A 6,339-nucleotide genomic window follows, 5' to 3' on the forward strand; every position below is an offset into this window, starting at 1 on the left:
TTACCTTTTGACTGCAAGTTTATTTCTTTGTCTAAAATGCTTCAAGTCTTTAATGTTGATGTTGCTTTTAGTACCTCTCAGTCTGTGAGAACCATTTTGAGAAAGAACTCTTCCCATTTACAAACAGGTTGCACATACGAAATTCCATGTAGAGATTGCGATAAAAAATATATAGGTCAAAGCGGTAAACTGTTGGCATCAAGATTAAATGAACATAAACATTGTGAACTTGTAGGAAACACACCGAGTGCCCTCTTTCTACATACGAATAAATTTGATCATGATATTAACTGGAAAAATTAAAAGGAAATTTTATTTTATTGAGATATTATTAAAAGAAACATGATAGAATCTAGCATAATAAAACATAAGTCTAGTAGTGTTTTTAATATTAACACTGGATAATATAAACCAGATAACTGGCTCACGAAGGGTACTGTTTACGACTAAGTAACTATGTAAGCAACAGACTGCTAGTGGTGTCATTAATAATGCTTATCCTTCAAGTGTAATTCTTGGGTGTGGACCATTTGTTTCTTGGCTAGGCTGTTTGACTGTTCCGTTTTACTTTTTGTTAAGGTTATCTTTACCTTTGAAATTTAGAAGCTGTTCTTCGTTTTTCTTTCTTATATTGTTCCAGGATGAGGTGTATCAAGAATACACGAAAGCGATACGTTTCATTATTTCCTGCTTCCTTTTGATATACAATCTTCATGCGTTACTTGTAATCGTATAACAATATATATATATTATATATATATATACTATATATATATATATATATATATATATATATATATATACATGACTGGTAAAAATGTTCTGTAACAACAGAGTTCCATCTAATAAAAGGAGCCCATAAAAACACCAAAATAGAGAAAAAGTACTATATTTCAGAGACTGCTGTCTCCCTCTTCAGGTAGATGAATGAGAAAAGTTTACAGAAAAGGTGGTATTTATACCAAGAGGTCCATCCACAAACAAGCCATTTTGAAGTCACCCCCACCCCCCGCTGATAATCTTCCTCTAATCTTCTTAAGGGTTGGTTGAATGAAGACGTTGTCGATCGTGTCCGAAATCCATCCTCCTTTTGAGATGTTCATTACCTGCCTCTCTTTTATTAAGGCCGATTCCATCATTTGACTCTTGTACCGGCAGTTGCTGCTATAAATTACACGTGATAAATTCCAGTTTATTCTATGGTTATGTTCATTTATATGGTTGAAAATAGCCGAGTTCTGTTGTCCATACCTAACTGACCGTTTGTGTTGTATTAATCTCTGGGGAAGGGATTTACCTGTAAATCCGATGTAAGATTGGTCACAGTCCTGGCATGGGATTTCGTATACCCCAGAGTCCTTTGGAGATGTCTTTTGTTGGACGTTAATCAGGGATTTGGCTAAGGTGTTTGGGTAAGTAAATACAAAAGGGTTCGATTTCCGAGGGGGTTGGTTATTCTCTTAATCGTGTCCAGGTGGGGAATTATTATTTTATTGTTGGTGTATCTCTGGTCTTGTCTTTAGGGGGTCGGTAGAAAATTACGTTAGCTTTGTGAATTGCTTTCTCAATTATTGGTCAGGATATTTTAAAGACGAAAGTTGCTTGCGAATTAGTTCAAATTCTTTTTTTCCAGGAATTCTGGGGAACAAATTCGTAAGGCTCTTAAGAAAACAAGTTACTAGCTACACATATTTTGATAGAAATGTCATGATAGCTGAAGTAGTGAATGTATGAAAGTGAGAACGTTGGTTTTCTGTATATGGTAAATTTGTATTCTGTCGTATCTCTGATTATTAAAACATCAAGAAAAGGAATTTTGTTGTCTGTTTCCCATTCAACTTTAAATTTGATGCTGGGCACTAATGTGTTTAATTTTCGAGAGGAATTCATTGAAATTGCCCCACCTATTATCCAAAATGTTAGGATATCATCCACGTATCTCATCCACAGCATGTTTTTGGGTTTTATTGCATTTATTACTGTAGTTTCAAAGTATTCCATGTACAGATTGGCTAGAACAGGACTTAAAGGACTACCCATACTACACCCGAATTTTTGCTTGTAGAATGATTCCCCGAATGAAAATACGTTATTAGATGCACAATAATTCAACTAGCTTTATTATTTTGTCAAGCGCCAACATGGGAAATGATCTGAATAGGGGGATAATTTTACCCAAAAACCTTAAAAATGAAGAACGTCCGTACTGGTACTTTAGTGAACAGGGAATCTACATCAAGGCTTAAAAGTTTTATGTTGTGAAGTGGTATAGTGCTTCTCTGAATTTGTACAAAAATCTTCCGAATGTTTAATGTGACTGGGAGAAAAAGTGCCTAAAAAAGGGGAAAGGGAAAGGAGGCCAGCTAACCATTTAGAAATTTTGTAATTGAAAGCACCGGCACATGAAACGATGGGTCTGAATGGAAGATTGTCTTTGTGGAGTTTTGGGAAGGCCATAAAAATAGGGTAATTTAGGATTAATTACTTCTTTAAATTTCTCTAATAGTTCAATACTCTTTTGTCTTTGCCAATTAATCTTACTTTCCGAAAAAATTCTGTGGGAACGTTTTTGGAGGGGATTTTTGTTTTTCGTCAGTTTTTCGTATGTGTTTGTGTCGCTAAGGAGCTGGTTGATTTTGTCAAGGTAGAAGTCTTTGTCCATTTATTACGATTTTTGCCGTCTTTGTCGGATCTACTTATTATAACATCTAACTTTTTTAGCGAGTGGATGGCTATCAGGACGTTCTTCAGTTTTTTAAGGGTAAAATAAAATTATCCCCCTATTCAGATCATTTCCATTGGCGCTTGACAAAATAATAAAGCTAGTTGAATTATGTGCATCTAATAACGTATTTTCATTCGGGGAATCATTCTACAAGCAAAATTCGGGTGTAGTATGGGTAGTCCTTTAAGTCCTGTTCTAGCCAATCTGTACATGGAATACTTTGAAACTACAGTAATAAATGCAATAAAACCCAAAAACATGCTGTGGATTGGAGATACGTGGATGATATCCTAACATTTTGGGATAATAGGTGGGGCAATTTCAATGAATTCCTCTCGAAATTAAACACATTAGTGCCCAGCATCAAATTTAAAGTTGAATGGGAAACAGACAAAAAATTCCTTTCTTGATGTTTTAATAATCAGAGATACGACAGAATACAAATTTACCATATACAGAAAACCAACGTTCTCACTTTCATACATTACACTACTTCAGCTATCATGACATTTCTATCAAAATAGGTGTAGCTAGTAACTTGTTCTTAAAGAGCCTTACGAATTTGTTCCCCAGAATTCCTGGAAAAAGAATTTGAACTAATTCGCAAGCAACTTTCGTCTTTAAAATATCCTGACCATATAATTGAGAAAGCAATTCACAAAGCTAACGTAATTTTCTACCGACCCCCTAAAGACAAGACCAGAGATACACCCAACAATAAAATAATAATTCCCCACCTGGACACGATTAAGAGAATAACCAACCCCCTCGGAAAAATCGAACCCTTTTGTATTTACTTACCCAAACACCTTAGCCAAATCCCTGATTAACGTCCAACAAAAGACATCTCCAAAGGACTCTGGGGTATACGAAATCCCATGCCAGGACTGTGACCAATCTTACATCGGATTTACAGGTAAATCCCTTCCCCAGAGATTAATACAACACAAACGGTCAGTTAGGTATGGACAACAGAACTCGGCTATTTTCAACCATATAAATGAACATAACCATAGAATAAACTGGAATTTGTCACGTGTAATTTATAGCAGCAACTGCCGGTACAAGAGTCAAATGATGGAATCGGCCTTAATAAAAGAGAGGCAGGTAATGAACATCTCAAAAGGAGGATGGATTTCGGACACGATCGACAACGTCTTCATTCAACCAACCCTTAAGAAGATTAGAGGAAGATTATCAGCGGGGGTGACTTAAAATGGCTTGTTTGTGGATGGACCTCTTGGTATAAATACCACCTTTTCTGTAAAACTTTTCTCATTCATCTACCCTGAAGAGGGAGACAGCAGTCTCTGAAATATAGTACTTTTTCTCTTATTTTGTTTGGTTTTTATGGGCTCCTTTTATTAGATGGAACTCTGTTGTTACAGAACATTTTTACCAGTCATTTTCAGCCCATTATGGAATTCAACCGCCTTTCCAGGATTCTTCACTCACTTCCAGAAGTCAAGCCAATTTTTTCGCAAGTTTGAAAAAGAACTGATCAGACTACACCGGCTGAAAACCAAAAACACTTTTTAGAAGAATGCCTCAAAGAGAACAAGTGCTACCAAAATGTACGGATTCGGGAGATGGACTCTGCAATCGGACCCCTTCCCTCTCTCACACAAGATTTTCCTGGAGGAAAGAATCACCGATACGAAAAACGACATCTTCGTACTACGCAGAGTGATATATGGAACCCAGTCTAATCTTCGCCTCCTCACTACGGACCACATATACAGGTATCGATTTCATTCTGTTCCGACATTGCTGCCTATAATAGCGTGACCTCATTCCAACAGACTTCTACGCAAGTTAAATAACCTAATAGACAATAGTGCATGGAATAATCTTGAGCAACAAGACAAAGTTTTAAACTTATCCAACACACCCCCCTTACTGTAAATCAACATTTAGTTTTAAATTTAGGCTTATCCTTTGCCCTCATGCCAGACCGCAAAACAACCTAGACTTCATAGTGGCTTTTGATAAATTCATATCTGACAAAACTACAACCGTGAAGAGATATGTTTAAAAGGAGTGTTACTAAATGCTTTAACTGACTTACATAAGAAATATCCTGTTCCCCGCAGATTCATGATAGCCATCCACTCGCTAAAAAAGTTAGATGTTATAATAAGTAGATCCGACAAAGACGGCAAAATCGTAATAATGGACAAAGACTTCTACCTTGACAAAATCAACCAGCTCCTTAGCGACACAAACACATACGAAAAACTGACGAAAAATCCCCTCCTCAAAACGTTCCCACCCACAGAATTTTTTCGGAAAGTAAGATTAATTGGCAAAGACAAAAAGAGTATTGAACTATTAGAGAAATTTAAAGTAATTAATCCTAAATTACCCTATTTTTATGGCCTTCCCAAAACTCACAAAGACAATCTTCCATTCAGACCCATCGTTTCATGTGCCGGTGCTTTCAATTACAAAATTTCTAAATGGTTAGCTGGCCTCCTTTCCCCTTTTTTAGGCACTTTTTCTCCAGTCACATTAAACATTCGGAAGATTTTTGTCACAAATTCAGAGAAGCACATATACCACTTCACAACATAAAACTTTTAAGCCTTGATGTAGATTCCCCTGTTCACTAAAGTACCAGTACAGGGACGTTCTTCAGTTTTTAAGGGTAAAAATTATCCCCCTATTCAGATCATTTCCCAATTCGGCGGTTCTTCTTGGACAAAATAATAAAGCTAGTTGAATTATGTGCATCTAATAACGTATTTTCATTCGGGGTTTGGGGAATCATTCTACAAGCAAAAATTCGGGTGTAGTATGGGTAGTCCTTTAAGTCCTGTTCTAGCCAATCTGTACATGTAATACTTTGAAACTACAGTAATAAATGCAATAAAACCCAAAAACATGCTGTGGATGAGATAGTGGATGATATCCTAACATTTTGGGATAATAGGTGGGGGCAATTTCAATGAATTCCTCTCGAAATTAAACACATTAGTGCCCAGCATCAAATTTAAAGTTGAATGGGAAACAGACAACAAAATTCCTTTTCTTGATGTTTTAATAATCAGAGATACGACAGAATACAAATTTACCATATACATAAAACCAACGTTCTCACTTTCATACATTCACTACTTTAGCTATCATGACATTTCTATCAAAATAGGTGTAGCTAGTAACTTGTTCTTAAGAGCCTTACGAATTTGTTCCCCAGAATTCCTGGAAAAAGAATTTGAACTAATTCGCAAGCAACTTTTCGTCTTTAAAATATCCTGACCATATAATTGAGAAAGCAATTCACAAAGCTAACGTAATTTTCTACCGACCCCCTAAAGACAACGACCAGGGGGGGGAGGGTGATTTCTTATAATTTTTTTATATTTACCAACCCAACAATAAAATAATAATTCCCCACCTGGACACGATTAAGAGAATAACCAACCCCCTCGGAAAATCGAAACCCTTTTGTATTTACTTACCCAAACACCTTAGCCAAATCCCTGATTAACGTCCAAAAAAACAAAAGACATCTCCAAAGGACTCTGGGGTATACGAAATCCCATGCCAGGACTGTGACCAATCTTACATCGGATTTACAGGTGAAATCCCTTCCCCAGAGATTAATACAACAC

This window comes from Macrobrachium nipponense, chromosome 3 (assembly GCF_015104395.2).
Source record: "Macrobrachium nipponense isolate FS-2020 chromosome 3, ASM1510439v2, whole genome shotgun sequence".
In the NCBI taxonomy this organism is placed as follows: Eukaryota; Metazoa; Arthropoda; class Malacostraca; order Decapoda; family Palaemonidae; genus Macrobrachium; species Macrobrachium nipponense.